The following is a 16,411-nucleotide window of genomic DNA, read 5'->3' on the forward strand; positions in this document are numbered from 1 at the left end:
GTAGAAGTCACATGGATTTGGTTTCATGAAAACTTAAATGCCTTAGGAAAACATTCATTTCAAAGTGAAATGCATTTGACTACTTACCCAATTATAAACCACTAAATGTTAATTTAAAAAAAAAAACTGGAATGGGAGAGTATATTTGTTTTTAGATGACAGGAGATAATTGGGAAGAAAGATAGATAGTTTCTATCCCAGTACATTAGGCATCAATATGATGATTTCTTATGTCAGTGAGGTGTTTTTTTTTTTTTTTTTAATTTGAAAATTCCTTTGTTTTAATTTATGTGAACGGATTTTAATTCTGCATTAGGGGTAAAACAAACAAAGAGCTTTCTGTGGTTTTTTGCAATTAGAACATCGTTGGCAATTGCCTTATGAACAAATTATCTTAGAGGCCAAACGAGAGGATTAGGTTTTCCTAGGATACATCTGAGATGCATCTGTGGTGGAAGTGCAAAATGACACAACCCTCGTAGAAGACAAATTGGCAATTTCTAGGAAAAGACCAATGCATTTAAACTTCTCTGTATACTAGTTCCAGAAATTTATTACAGATGTACTTGTGTACTCATGTAATACTATATGTACAGGAGTTTTCACTGTAGCATTTTTGCGGTAGCAAAAGATTGGAAACACCCCTACTGTCTATCAGTAGGGTACTGGTTAATGTGAACTGTGGCATATCTATACAATGTAAAACTCTACAGCCGTGAAAAAAAAGAAAGGATGTTTTCTATATGCAGATTTAGAACATTTTGAAACATACGTTGTTGTTTTAAAAGAGCAAAGTTCAAACAGTGTATGGTAAATTACTTTTTGCATAAAGGGGGAAGGAAATAAAAATACATATTCCTATTTGCTTATATTTGCAAAAAGAAAATCTGGGAGGTTATGCAAAATCTAAATCCTATGTGTGGATGGGTGAGGAAAATGGAGTAGATGGAACTTTAACTGTGTATCGTCTAGATTGTTCTTAATATTTAAATAATGTGTTACTCATTAAAAATAGTTTTGTTTCATTTGTAAATCATATGAGTGGGAAAGAAAGGGGTAAGTCTGCTACATTTACCACAGAAATTAGCTAATTTTACTCCTTTATCTCCAGATCCTGGTAAGCACTGAATAAGTATTTGTTACACAAATGAAAATTGAACTCTGTAATCTTTAGATGGTCTCTTTTAGCTTATTTCTTATTTACTTATGAATTTATTCTTTTAGCTTATATCTTAAAGTATCTTTTTAATATGAGAAAAACAGTAATGTAATCATGTGTTGATTCCAGTATAGAAATAAAGGAAAATATTTAAGTGGGAAGTAATGAGATACATTGTTTAGTTTATTATCATATTATCAGGAAGTTTTACTTGTATGATAGTGATATTAAGGAATTAATTATATTTTCTTTTAACTTCATTGAGAAGTAAAATAGTTCTCTATTAAATTAGGTAATAAGCTTTCATAATTAGCAAATAAAAGTTTATGAAATTTGAAGGCAAACGGGGAGATGGCAAACATATTTGTTAAGCTGCCTTATCTTCTGTCTTACTTTATTTTCTAACATATGGGCAAATGTTCCGTCCTGAGATTATTTTAGGTCTATTCTATAGCAGCAGTAGCAATTCCTGACAGAAAGACCAGATACCTCTGAGTCTGGTATTAGAGTTTGGGGATGGGGGAGGAGAATAGGGTTGAGTGGCTTTTGCTCTTCTGTTTCAAAGAATCCAGGAATTTGTTTCGGCTGTTGAGTTGAAAATTTGAGTATTCAAATAAGTAGTATAAGAATTCTTAGTTTTCACTTTTAGATTTTATATATGTCACCTGTTTCTAAATTTCTTATGACAAGGATTTTGACTGCCTTTGTATACTATTTTTGTGTAAAACTGCCTTTTTAAAGAAAATTATATATACAGAGAAGTGCACATATTAAAAGTAGATGGCTCAATGAATTTTTCAGAAGCGAAATACACCCATGTAACCAGCACCCAGATAAAGAAAAGAAATATTATGTATGTATTTTATACATACAGTTACAGAGTATAATTTTTTTGTGTCTAGTTTCCTTTGCTCAACATTATGTCTTGCTATTCATCTACATTGCATGAAGTTGTGGTTGGTTCATTTTCATAGCTCCATTCCATTATATGACTATATCACAATATTTTTAATCCATTCTGTTAATGGACATTTGGGTGGTTTTCCATATAATGCTATTATAAACATTCTAATACATATTTCTTGATTAATATATTTGCATATTTCTTTTGAGGATGTCTATCAGTAGAGTACTGATTAAATGAACTGTGGCATATCTATACCATGAAATACTCTACAGCTATAAAAAAAGAAATGATGTTCTCTATGTTATATTTGAAAACTATTTTTAGAAGCTTCTTTTTAATTATTTTTATTTTAAGTAGGATTTTTTGTGAGCATCCATTTGTGCCCAAGTTATGAACATTCTTAAGGCCTTCTGTGATACTTTTCATTATTCAGAAATATTTTAGATACATGTTCTGATTATGTACCATTAGTATATTGCAGAAAAGTGTTTTATATGTTTTAGTTTGTATCTTAATAATGTATATCATAAGCTTCATGATTATTGTATTATTTAATTTTGCATTTATATTTCATAATGAGAGTAATTACCTATTTAAAAATGCATTTTGTCTCTGATCACAGTGCTGAGATTAAAGAAAGGCAGTTGTACTGGACTCTTCACTAAGTACTTAGATATTTTTCACTTGTCATTACATTTTTTAGTTTAAAGCATCAAATTAAATATTATTTTATCCTGGCTTTTATTTTAATTCATGCATTTAAAAACTGAAATTTAGATAAAAGATCGTTTCAAAATAAATTCAGTATATTATTTATGAGTGGAGCAACACATTAGCATTGGGTTCACAATAGATCATATCGCTTTTATTCCATCTTACAAGCTTAGCAGCACAAACAGAATAATCAACATATTATTTGGCTGTCATCTGCTGAACAGAAACCAGAGATCACAAGGAGGTTTTCCCTAGCTGTGGTGATGGCCTTTTTGTTCCAAGCCCCCATCTGGGAGGGCCATGGTGTGTTATCATATGGAACGCGGGGTTTTCTGTAATCTGCTTAGCTGCACTGCAGTTTGAATCTTCATTCCATGTTTGTGTAATTTATAATTTTAATGAGACCATGGCTCTTCTGGGCTTTGAAATATATTAAAAGCTCTTTTGTGCATATGCTTTTGTTCTTGCTTAATAGGCTCAGTGTATTTAAAACTGATGAATTTTTATTCATGAATTTGGATGTCTGGGGATTAACTTAGACTGAATATCATTACACTCATATATTGATGGTTAGAAAGTTTTTTTATTGTTATTATTTTGTTTTTGTGTGTGTCTCTGTGTCTGTGTGTGTCTGTGTGATACTTGTTACCAGAAAAGGAAAGAACTTATATAATTTTGAAAGACTAGGAAAAAGTGACATGGCTGGATCATAAAGAATTAATTTAGATTTTATCCATGTTATTTATTCATACTCATATTTCATGATTAGTCTTAGTATTTTAGATAAATGTTATAAAGAAATAATTATGAAAAAGCAACTTTTAAATGAGTTAATACTTTATGTACTATTGTTTATATTGGAATAATATTCCAGTGTGTGACAAAGACAGGCTTTGTATTTTAATTGTATGACATCAATTGTCTGGCCATACTAAATCTGCCATTAACTTTCTTGAATTAAATTAGGTATATATTTTATATTTTAACTATTTGTAGTCTTTCTTATTTCTGTAAAACCTTAATTAATGGAGTTTTTAACCTACATTGGTGTATATAATGAAAAGACTAATGGAAAAGCATTACATGCTTTTTATTACATGCTTCAAATCTCTGTAGTTATTACTTATAATGTATTTTGAAAAATGGAATATAAATAGTTGTACAGTCCTTTAGAAGAAAACCATGACCCTTTTTAGATCCAGACATGTTTTTTTGAAGTTGCTATCTATTGGATTCAATTAGGGGTAACATATAGACTTACTAGTCTTTTATGAAGTTGCCCAAGGTATATATTTTTTTTTGTAAAAACCTGTGTTTAATACACTAAAGCATTTTGTAACTAAAATATCGTTCTTTTTTGGTACATGGTGGTCAGCAGTCTCGTTGGTCCCTTCTTCTCCCCCACTACCCTTAACCTAGAAACGTGAAATAGAGGCAGAAATGACAGCATTTTGTTCTTTTCTAAGCTAATCTATCAGATTTGACACTGAAATGTTTGTTCTTCTAGAATAACTCTCTGCTTTAGTATTTATTAGTTGTGCAATTTCAGTTAGTTTAGGAATTTACTGTTAAAAATGTATGATCTAAAGCAGTGCTGTCCAGTACAAATATAGTGCAAGTCACTTATTTTATTTAATCCATTATATCCAAAATACTATTTTCAATAATATGAATTATTTTATTGTTTTTTTGTACTATGTCTTCAAAGTCCAAGTGTGTATTTTATACTCACAATACATCACAATTTGGACTAGTCACATTTCAAGTTCTCAGTAGCCATATATAGCTAATGACTACCTTATTGAACAGTGTAGCTCTAAAGTTCTACAGAAATGTGTATTTTTTGCATTCCTCATTAATTTTCTAGCTATATCCTATTCAAGACGACCAAAGAATGTTCATGGACTATCTAAATGAAATTACATACGGTGTTTTTTATAGCTCTACCACTGATACTATTGGTATATATCTGCCTGATTAATACACAGAATCATAATTATGTTACCTGATTCCTGTCTACTTATCAGATATTGTATAGATATGCTTAAATATATTGTGATAATAAGGAAATAAGGGCTAATGTAATGGATGTAGTATGTTCCTCAGCAATTGTGGGCAAATCAAACTTGTCAGACGTGTTTTAAGTATACCAAGGAGCTTAGTTTTATAAGAATCTTATGGCAAATCTTAATATTTTTTTTTTTTTAAGTAGAGAACTCCTCTTCACATTCTTAGAATTTTTCTGCATAGTTATTTGTGGGAACGTATATGTCTCTTTTCACATAAGTTTGCTTAGAGCTCATACTGCTTTAAACTTGGTAGAAAAAAAACAAAATAAAGTTCTCTAGGAGTCTATACATTTTAAATGCTCTGTATATATTCAAATAGGAGAGGGAATGTCTTTAAGTACTTTAGAAGCACATAGTTAAGAACTATAAAACATTGAATGACGATTTGAATTGAATCAAATATTTTAAAGTGTAAAATGATCAAGGTGATGTGTATAAAATACTGTCACTACATGTACCTTATAAAAAGTAGAGATTTTTTGTGTAACTGGTTCTTGCTCAAGTATGGTTTTGAGAGAAAATCTCAAAAGGAGATCTCTCTGAACTTTGACGTTTGAAAATTTTAACACTTTAAAATTTTGAGGGAAATGAGCTAATTTTTATGTAATCTAACTTTTATGTAGATATTACCTGATGCCTGTTGTATCCTTTTACTTAAATTTTTATTGACTTCTCTGTGACTTCTGCATTTAAAGTGTTGACACAAAATGTTAAACTATTCTTTAAACAATACCTCTAGTTTCTTGGAGATGATAAATCCATCCATTGATTTCCTAATTTTATTATGTACACAGTCAATTGTAATCCAAGATTACAGCAAACAAGATGTTAATTTCGAGCCATAATCTATGTACATTTCAATTACAGAGCATGATTGTTATAGAAGCACAGAATAAAAAGGAATAACATTTGTGCTATCCTCACAGGAGCTGTCAATAAAAGATGTAATAGGGGATTTAGGAATCTGGAAATGGCCAACTAATTTATGTGAATCTATTTTATTTCAGCTAGAAAGACCAAGCTCTTTTTCGTCTGCACTGCATATTGCAGAGCACAGGCTGTCTATAGAAAACCAGGCGGCTGCATATGGATAGTCCCTTGATATCATTCACTTGCTGTGTAATCTTATTATGCAAAGTTCTAATCTTCACCTAGAATGAATGCCTCTGGGTCAGAATATAGTCATATCAGGGTTTTTGAGGTCATGTTTTGTGATCCTTAGCTTATTCTTCTAAGTAGAGCTGGGATTTAAAGGGTATTCCCCAGACGCTAGCAGAGATAGACAGCAGAACCTGCTGCCTTTTTGGAAGACAAGACCAACATGAGGTCCCTGGTAGGATTAAACTTGATTTGTAGCTGTAGGATTTTTTAACAGATGTATTATTGGACAGGGAATAGGGGGCCACCAGCACAGCAAAATTGAATCACGACTGGCATTCTCAGGGAGTTTGCTGCCTGCTAAAACAGCAGCTGCATGTGGATTTGACTTCTTTCAGGTGAAGCGACTTCCAGTCATTTGGAAAGGATGGGATGAAAAGGAACCTTGGTGATAATTTTGATGTCTGCAAGATTTAGTACCAGTGTAATGGGATTATCGGTAACACCTTCACTGCAGAAAAAGCCACCTGGCGCTATAACTGGCAGCAACTGAGAACTAATCCTTTCCCATCTCTTGGATGTCATTCACGAAGCTCAAAGCGATTTCTACCCTGCTAACTGTGATTAATTTTATAAACAACAACAACAAAAAAATCAGGTGATCAAGGCAAAGAATGTGCTTTTTATTAATTATTTTTAATGTTTAGCCTTATTATAAGCTATACGACTTATAAATTATATAAGGCGTGCATAAACTATATGTATGACTTAAAAAATGTATTAAAATGTTCAAATAAAGAAGTTGATTAATAATGTCTTGTATACTTTTTCCAGTTGATTGACAGTGTATTTGCTATTGGTAAAGATTTATATTTGAGATTAAATATTAACTTAAATACTTTAGTGTTCTTTTGGATATAAGGTCATTATCACTAAATTAATCAAAATATCTATAGGTGTAAGGAATTCATCATACGTTTTACCTGTTTATTAAAGACTGCTTTGATTCCTGCTGATTAAATGTTTTTAGCGAGGTAAACCATTTTTAATGATATAAAAATAGACATATTTTTGATGATTAAGGTAATGCTAGGTAATGCTATCTCAAACCAATGAAAAGAGCTTTCTGTGAAAATATATGATTTTAATATATAAAAATCCTAAAATAGCTAATATTAATACTGAGTGACATTTTTTAAAATCAGAAATTCTTAGTGAAAGTTTTCCTTTAGCAGGTAGAGGTTTAGTTATTTGCTCTAGAATCATGTATTAGTTAATTGAGGTTTTTGTTTTTTAAGCATTTTATGTCAACTAAAAACTTTATCAAGTACTTTGTTTAGAGGTGTTAATTATTTTAATATTCTTCTCCTACATGGTCCAGAATAAACTGAAAGAAAATGAAGTGAAATTATCCCATCAGTCACCCAAACAGTATGCAACATAACTGCCAAGACTAGAAAAGATAATTAGTGTTGTCAGTGTTATGATCCTAGAGTACTTACTTTTAAAATATTTATTCATAGAACTTGATTTTTATCTTATTGTTTTTGATTTAGTAGCTTTTTATTAAAAAATTATAAAACCTTAATCTTAATATAAAAATTTAACTATGTATAGGTGAATAATTTTTACAACTATAAGAATTATTAAAATCTAATCATTATGCACAATGCATTGATTTGCTTGTAGCCTCTATTTACATATAGTATGTTTTATTCTTCATAGGAGATCTTTATTAGAAAAATCAATAGGTAATAAATTTATGTAGAGATCTTTGATTAAACCTACCTAGCAAACTTGTCATTATTAATGGATTTTTTAAACTGATTTCAAGCTATTGTATTGCAAAATGTGTTTCTTCATTTGCTGTCACATTTTAAATGAATGAGAAAGCTTAATATTTTTACTGAACTGCATTATGTTAGTTTATAAAGGAAGTTTTTAGCTTTCTATTTGTATTTTTACTATTTGAAAAGGTATTCATTTAAAATTCTATCACAATGGAAAGGTCTATCCATGGAATACGTAGACTAAATTCTTTTTCTTATCCTGGTAACATAATCACTTATATTTTAAATACAAAATGTTTGGTTTATGTGTAATTTCAAATTATTTTGCCAGCTAGTGCATTTTCTCAGGGTAACTTTTTATGGTAGTTAATAATATCTTATAATTATTTTTTAAAATGGCTTTCCTTTTCAAAAAATTTGTCTCAAAGCTTTTATTAAACATAGTATTTACTTTTCTGCTTTTTAAATCAGCTATTTACTGAATGGCTCTTGAGAGTATTTTTTCCTTCTCTGTTCATAGGCAGATTAGAGACGGTTATTTCTTTTGGAAAGCCCCAAATAAACTCATCTTAATTAAATTCACTGTAAACATACAAGGTCTTCTCAATGATACACATTATTTTTAGGTAGATTCATGTGAATTTAATACCTTATTGATAACTTATGAGAAATTTGACTCACCTTTAGAAGCTACAAATAATAGATTTATTGGCACAGGTGACTAATAATATTAGTAGAAGTTAACAGGTGATTTTGGACTTAAGAGAAAGGGATCTAGACTGAGAGAAACGAGAAGAAATTTTTAAAAAGGAGTACGGTGTAACAAAAGCAGGATGGGAATCATAGGAATTCTTGATTATTTAAGAGATTCTAAACTCTTTTTTCTTTTTCAACAATTTATGAGACTTGATATCTCTCCAAAGGGCCATACATGAACTGTAGACTGGCACAGTGACAGCTAACCTATGATAATGCTAAATGATATTCCATTTGTTTTTTTGTTTTTTTAATTTTTTGTTAACGTTTATTTTTGAGACAGGGACAGACAGAGCATGAACGGGGGAGGGTCAGAGAGAGAGGGAGACACAGAATCTGAAACAGGCTCCAGGCTCTGAGCTTTCAGCACAGAGCCCGACGCAGGGCTCGAACTCACGGACCGTGAGATCATGACCTGAGCTGAAGTCGGACGCCCAACCGACTGAGCCACCCAGGCACCCCTGTGTTTTTAATTCTTTAAAATGTTTTATTTATTCTTGAGAGAGGGAGAGAGAGAGAGACAGAGAGAGAGAGAGAGAGCGCCAGCATGAGTGGGGGAGGGGCAGAGTGAGAGAGGGACACAGAATTGAAAGCAGGCTCCAGGCTCTAAGCTGTCAGCGCAGAGCCCGACGCGGGGCTCAAACTCACAAGCTGCTAGATCATGACCCGAGCTGAAGTCGGATGCTTTACTGACTGAACCACCCAGGCTCCCCGATATTATTCCATTTGAATGAGTACCCTTCAACTCACATGTATAGCTTGTATATTGTTCTGAAATAGATGGATCATATGTAATCATTGGGGGATTATTGGTGGATGAATGGGATGGTTTTGGTATTTTACTGTTTTGGAAGCTGTTATTTGTGTTAAAAGTGTTAACTGCTTATGGTTTATAAATATAAAATGAGTTTTGATTTTGGATATATATAAGAAGTGAACTTCAAAAAGTAACACTGAAGGTTTTTAAATCATTGCAATGTTAGCATGATAAAGTTTGATGATGAAATTTATAGAGTTCTCCCAAAGTTAACATTCAGTTTAAAATTAATGAATGGATAAATTTTGTCAAATTCCTGAAAATACTGAGTTGTCTTAGTTGTCTCAAATGACAGCATAAAGTCCTTATAGGGCTTCCTTCCTGGGAGCTTATTAAAACTAGATTCTGCAGCCTTGCTTCCACAGATTTTCATTTATTAACTCTATGATGGGAGCCTGGGAGTTTGTTTGTTTGTTTTTGGAGTTTGGTTTTTGTATTAGGTTCTCAGATAATTTTGATGTTGCAGTCACATGCAAAGCAATATTTACTACTTTAAACCTTAAAGTGAAGGCATTTATTTCCTCTGGAAATGCATTAAAATAAATAGGTTCAAATAAAGTCTTCATAGATTATGGGGATCAGAACTCTTTAGTTTGTAGTTCTAGAAAAATAGCCTCTGCACAACTCTTACAGTAGGTTTAACATTATGGATTTGAACAATTCTTGAGCAGCCCTGAAGGTGATTTTGCAATGGCAGGAATTTGAATTACTTTGATGGCAGAGGCTGCTGTGTAAGAGTGAATTATTTAGCTCTTGAGCAGAGTACACCATTCAGCATCCATGTCTTAGCGAGTCTGTTGTTCTCTTCTTGTCACAATAACTTCCATTCAGGGTCTGAAACGGACATATATCTTTCAGTTATTTTAGGTATAATCATTATATGGGAAAATGTATTTTGTGTAGATATTTTTAAATTTGAGAAATCACAGAAATCTCAGGAATGTCATTCTTGTCCAAATTAAGGTAAATGTAGTAAAACTATGATGGCTGGGAGTTTTCTTCTTCATCTGTCCTCACCTTTCGTTAATGTGAACACTTCTTTAAATGCTAATATATTCATTAACTGTTCTTCTCGAAACAAAAAAAAAGTTATCATTTTAATCACTTCTTTGGCTGCTTATACTTTAAAATGAATGAATTTTTGTAATTTGGTAGTCTCAATTAACATTCTTTACTTTTTTTCCCTCATATTTCTGAAACAAAATGTTTTCTTTTCTTTTCAAAGGATTTCTAGACCTAAACCATCAGTTGGATGTTTTTGTTTTTGTTTTTGTTTTTGTTTTGGTAGCTTTGGGTATTCTGAAATCACTCTAAGGCTACTTTTATGGTTAGATCTAAATCGAGGTCTTAGATTGTTCCCCTATCTAGAGTTCACTGCTTCACCTTTATAGTTGGCTTAATCAGTGTGGCTTCTCTCTTTCCCATATGCCTGTTTATTATAGTTTCCAAAACATTTCTTTATTTTAATTAAAGGCAGTATAGCATAGTGGTTGAGTTGGCAGCCCACCTGCTTCATTTTGAGTTCTGGTTCTGCTGCCTATGAGCTGTGTTATTTTGAATGGTTCCTTAACCTCTCTGTCCCCCAGTTATTATTTTTAATCTGTAAAATGAGATACTTAAGTTCTCATAGAGTTATTGTAAGAACTAAATGAGTTAATATATGTAATTAGAGCCTGGCACACAGCAATAAGTACCATTTACGTAGTTGTTGTTGTTATTTTGGTTGGTATTGGAGGTTTACTTATGTGTAGTGAAAGAAGCCATTATTACCTGTATCCCACTTAGTGTTTTCTAACTTTGTGTTATAGGAAGAAATTTTTAAAAAAATTTTTTAATTACTCACACCCACACATGATTTGGGGAGGGGGCAGAGAGGGAGGGAGACACAGAATCCAAAGCAGACTCCAGGCTCTGAGCTGTCAGCACAGAGCCCTACGTGGGGCTCAGACTCACAAACCATGAGATCATGACCAGAGCTGAAGTGGAACACTTAACTGACTGAGCCACCCAGGTGCCCCAGGAAGAAATCTTTTTATCTATAATGTAGATAACTGTTGAAAGTAGATATCAACTTTGTACCTTTATGCCAGTATTATATGGAGCTTTAATATATATACTGTATACTTTATTTACAGTATTTATTGTATATTTCTTTTCCTATATGTGACAGTCACAATTTTTAATTTTTCATTTCTTTTTTCCTCACATTTCTATTTCTGTTAATTGATAGAGTACATAAGCTCTCCTTTAAAGGAATTTAGTCTCTACATTGGTGAATCAATTTCTGAAAAAAGTAAATGTGATAGAGAATAAAAACCAACAAATCCCATCTCCGATATAGAGTAAGAATTCTTTATGCTAAAGTTTCCCATCTTTTTTTCACAGCACACATGGAATATGATAAATGACACAGCAGCAAATGACTAGATGAGCAAAGCTGCACAAGGGTAGTTATGGCCATCGGTCACCCTAACAGCTTAGAGCAGTGGTTCTTATATGTTACTGTGCTTCAGAATCACCTAGACAACTTGCTAAAATACAGATTCCTGAGTGACACTCCCCACTTTTCTGATTACATAAATCTTGAGTTTGGCCCAAGAATTTGCATTTCAGACAAGTTGCCAGATGATGCCCATTCTTCTGGTCTGGGGACCACACTATGATAAATACTAGTTTAGTGTGTTGGTATCCTGGTGTGGTAGATGGTAGGTCTCAACCAAGCTGTCTAGTGTCCTAGTTCCCCGAACCTGTGACTGTATTTCCTTACATAGCAAAAAGTACTTTGCAAATGTAATTAAGGACCCCGAATGGGTATTCTGGGTGGGTTCAGTGTAATCACACGAGCCCTTAAAAGTGGAAGAAGGCAGAAGAAATAGTCTGAAGGAGATGTGACTATGGAAGAATGGTCAGAGGGATGCAGTGCTGCTGGCTTTGAAGTTGGAGGAAGGAGCCACAAAGCAAGGAATGTTTGCAGCATCTAGAAGCTGGAAAAAAAACATAGAAAGGATTCTCTCCTAGGGCCTCCAGAAAGGAATGCAGCCCTACCAACACCTTGATTTTTAGCACAGTGAGAGTTATATTGGATTTCTGACCTTAAAACTGTTAAGATAATAAATTTTTAAAAATTTTTATTGAGGTATAGTTGTCATACAATATTATATTGGTTTCAGGTGTACAACATAGTGATTCAACAGTTTATACATTACAAAATTTTCAGCATGAGAAGTATAGTTAATTGCTCTCTGTCACCAAAGTTACTACAGTATCATTAATTATATTTTCTATGCTTTACTTCTCATCTCCCTGACTTACTTACTTTATAACCGAAAGGTTGTACCTCTTAGTCCCTTTCATCTATTTCATCCATCACCCCTCCCACAACCCCAATCCGCTCTGGCAACCACCAGATTATTTCCTGTATTTATGAATCGATTTCTCCTTTGTTTTGTTTTTTAGCTTCCACATATAGGTGAAATCATATGGTATTTGTCTTTGTAACTTATTGCACTTAACATAATATCCTCTAGGTCTATCCATGTTGTCACTAATGGCATGATTGCACTTTTTTTTTATGGCTGAGTAATAAATATTTCATTGTGTGTGTGTGTATATATATATGCCATATTTTCTTTATCCATTTGTCTATCAATGGACACTTAGATTGCTTTCGTATTTTAGCTGTTGTAAATAATGCTACAGTAAACAAGGGTGTATATATCTTTTCAAATTAGTGTTTTGTGTTCTTCAGGTAAATATCCAGAAGTGGTTATTTACCGGTTTGTATGGTATTTCTGTTTTTAGTTTTTTGAGGAACCTCCATACTCTTTTCCATAGTTGCTGCACCCGTTCACATTTCCACCAATAGTGCATGAGGTCTTCCTTTTCTCCACATCCTGGCCAACATTTTTTTTTTTTTTTTATCTTTTTGATATAGCCATTCTGACTGGTATCAGGTGATATCTCATGGGTTTGATTTACATTTCCCTAATGATTAGTAATGTTGAGCATCTTGTCTTGAGTCTCTTAGCCACCTGTGTGTCTTCTTTGGAAAAATGTCTACTCAAGTACTCTGCCTATTTATTAATTGGATTATTTGTGGGACTTTTTTTTTTTTTTTTTGGTGTTGCATTGTAGGAGTTCTTTATATATTTTGGATATTAATCCTTTTTCAGATATATCATTTGTAAATTGTCTTCTCCCATTTAGCACATTGCCTTTTAATTTTGTTGATGGTTTTCCTTAACTGTTTAAAAGCTTTTTAGTTTATGTAGTCCTATTTTTTTTTTCTTTTCTTTTGTTTCTCTTGCCTGAGGAGACAGATCTAGAAAAATATTGTTAAGGCTGTTTGCTTGCACGTAGCTGTCCAGTTTTCCCAACACCATCTATTGAAGAGACTGTCTTTCCTCCATTGTATATTCTTGCCTCCTTTGTCATAGATTGACCATATAAGTGTGGATTCATTTCTGGGCTCTCTTCTGTTCCATTCATCTGTGTGCTTCTTTTTATGCCAGTACTGTATTGTTTTGATTACTATGGCTTTGTAGTATAGTTCGAAATGTAAGATAATAAATTTGTGTTGTTCTAAGCCCTAACTTTATAGTAGTTTTTTACAGCAGCAGTAGGATACTAAGACATCTGTAACCAATTCTCCGTTTACCAGCTGGCTCCATGCTGAGAGTTCCCAGTCTCTGCTCATGTCCTCAATGCCTGAGACTGAGAAATTAGCCTGGAGCATTGGCTCCCTGGTTTCCCCACCATCAAACTGACAAAACTACCAGTATCTGAACCCACCTTGTTTTCCTTCTTTTTATGTTGGAGAAAGTGCCCCAACTTCTATAAAAAGCCAATCTACTTTTGTTTGATCCCATCCTCTCTGGCCTTGATTGATTGATTGATACACACACTTGCATGTGAGTGCATGTGTACCTACCATGTGATGTATTTCTACGTATGTATATACCTGTGCAACCACTACTTGGGCTTAAATATGTGCCCTACAGATTTAGTTATTTTTCTTACCTCTGTCATCACCACTTAGTTTTGTTTGTATTTGGCCTTCATAAAATAGAATAATATAAATTGAATCATATAACATGTATGGAATCATACATCTTTTGTGTCTGTCTTTGTCACTAATATTATGTGAGATTTATTTATGTTGTTGCATGTATCAGTATTTTATTCCTTTTCATTGCTGTGTGGTGTCCCATTGTATGAATATACCACAATTTATTCATTCTCTTAATGGTTGGTATTTAGGTAGTTTCTAGTTTGGGGATATTATGAATAAAGCTGCTATGAATATCTTTGTATGTATCATTTAATGAACATAAGCAGCTCTTTCTGTGACATATATATCTATGTTAACATTGCTCAATCTTAGGGGTAGGTACTGCCAAACACTTTTCTGAAGTAGTTGTGTAAATTTATTGTTTCCCCAGCAGTGATTGACAGTTTTACTTGCTCCACATCTTTTTTAGCTTTTTGTATTGTCTTTGTAATTTTAGCCACTGTGGTGATTTTATGGTAATATCTCTTATAATTGGCAATTCCCTGATAACAAATGATGATGAACTTTTCATGTCAGCTAATTGGATATCCTCTTTTGTGAAATCTCCATGTTTTTTGCCTAATTTTTGTTGTTTGTCTTTTTTTAAATGATTTGTTGGAATTCTCTGTATATTCTGGATGTACCTTTTCCAGACACATATGTAGATATTAGTATCTAGATATGATATTTGCTCCCTGTCTGGGTTTTTTGCCTTTTTAAAAATGATGTTTTTGATATACAGAAGTTTTTAATTTCAGTAAAATCAAATTGAGCAGTCTTTTAGGGTTAATATTTTAGCCTTACCCAAAGGTGATGAAGATAGTCTCCATTTTCTTCTAAAAGTTTTATTACTTTACCATTCATATGTTTGTCTGTAATCTATCTCAAATTAATTTTTATATTTGATGATGTTATGGGTCAAGGTTTTTTTTTTTTTCCCAGTATGCATATCTCATTGACTTAGCACCAATTAGTAAAAAGACTAGCCTTTTCCTACTGAACTGTATTAAAACCTTTGTTATAAATCAGATAATCATATAAGTGTAGCTCTTTTATTTGGTTCCGTTCCTTTGATCTGTTTGTCTAGATTTGCCACATATAATACTCTTCTGTAAACTAACCATAGATTATGATACTTGAAGTAAGCTTCTCCAGTTTTGTTCTATTTAATGTTTGCCTTGGCTATTCCAGGTTTTTTGCATTTCTATATATACCTTACAATGAATGTGCCATTTTGTACTGGAAAAAAATTCTCCACTGGAATTGTATTGAATCTGTAGACCAATTTGAGGGGAATTGATAACCCTGCAAATTCTTTGAATCCATGAACATAGGTGTATCTTTCTATTTGTTTAGGTTGTCTTCATTTTCTCTCAGCAATGTAATGGTCTTATACATGTTTCCTTTGACTTTGTTTCAACTATTCGATGCTTTTTTTGGAGTTGTCATATATGTTATTTTAAAATTTTGTTTTCTAGTTGGCTTTTGCTAGTATGCAGAAATTCAGTTATTTCAGTGAATGAATGAATGAATGAATGAATAAATTCAGTTTCAGTGATTTTTTGCACACTGATCTTCTGTCAAGAGACTCTGCAAATTCACATGTTTATTCTTTTACTGTGTAGAGAAATCCCATTTGCTAATGATGACCTTTTAACTTCTTCCTTTCCAGTTTCTCTCTCTCTTTTTTTTTTTTAACTTTATTTTGAGAGAGAGACACAGGAGGGGCAGAGAGAGAGGGAGACAGAATCCCAAGCTGGCTCCACGCCATCAGCATAGAGCCTGATGTAGGGCTCGAACCCGGGAACCATGAAGTCATGACCTGAGCTGAAACCAAGAGTCTGACGCTCAACCAACTGAGTTGCCCAGGAGCCCCTCCAGTTTTTATTTCTATTTTAGTGAATTGTCATGTCATTGGTTTACCATTAATATGATGTAAGTCCTAAGATTTTGTTATTGTTGTTTGTTTGTTTTTGTAGATAATTCTTGTAGGTTAAAAGAAGTTGCTTTTTACTCCTAGTTTATCAAAAGAAGTGTTGAATGTTATCAGA

At 32.7% G+C, this 16,411-nt stretch overlaps 1 protein-coding gene across 8 annotated transcripts in view; it reads left to right on the forward strand.

Moving 5' to 3' along the window:
• Window positions 1-16,411, forward strand: part of IMMP1L (inner mitochondrial membrane peptidase subunit 1) — an 83,011-nt gene that overhangs the window by 25,227 nt on the left and 41,373 nt on the right. For 2 of the 8 annotated variants that reach the window (XM_040495544.1, XM_040495543.1), the window contains one exon: window positions 6,346-6,605. The exons of the other annotated variants lie outside the window; for them this stretch is intronic. The gene's annotated coding sequence lies outside the window, so the exon portion shown is untranslated. The remainder of the gene's footprint in view (window positions 1-6,345; window positions 6,606-16,411) is intronic. 8 annotated transcript variants of the gene reach the window in all.

This window comes from Herpailurus yagouaroundi, unplaced genomic scaffold (assembly GCF_014898765.1).
Source record: "Herpailurus yagouaroundi ecotype Mexico unplaced genomic scaffold, PumYag 187, whole genome shotgun sequence".
Taxonomy (NCBI): domain Eukaryota; kingdom Metazoa; phylum Chordata; class Mammalia; order Carnivora; family Felidae; genus Herpailurus; species Herpailurus yagouaroundi.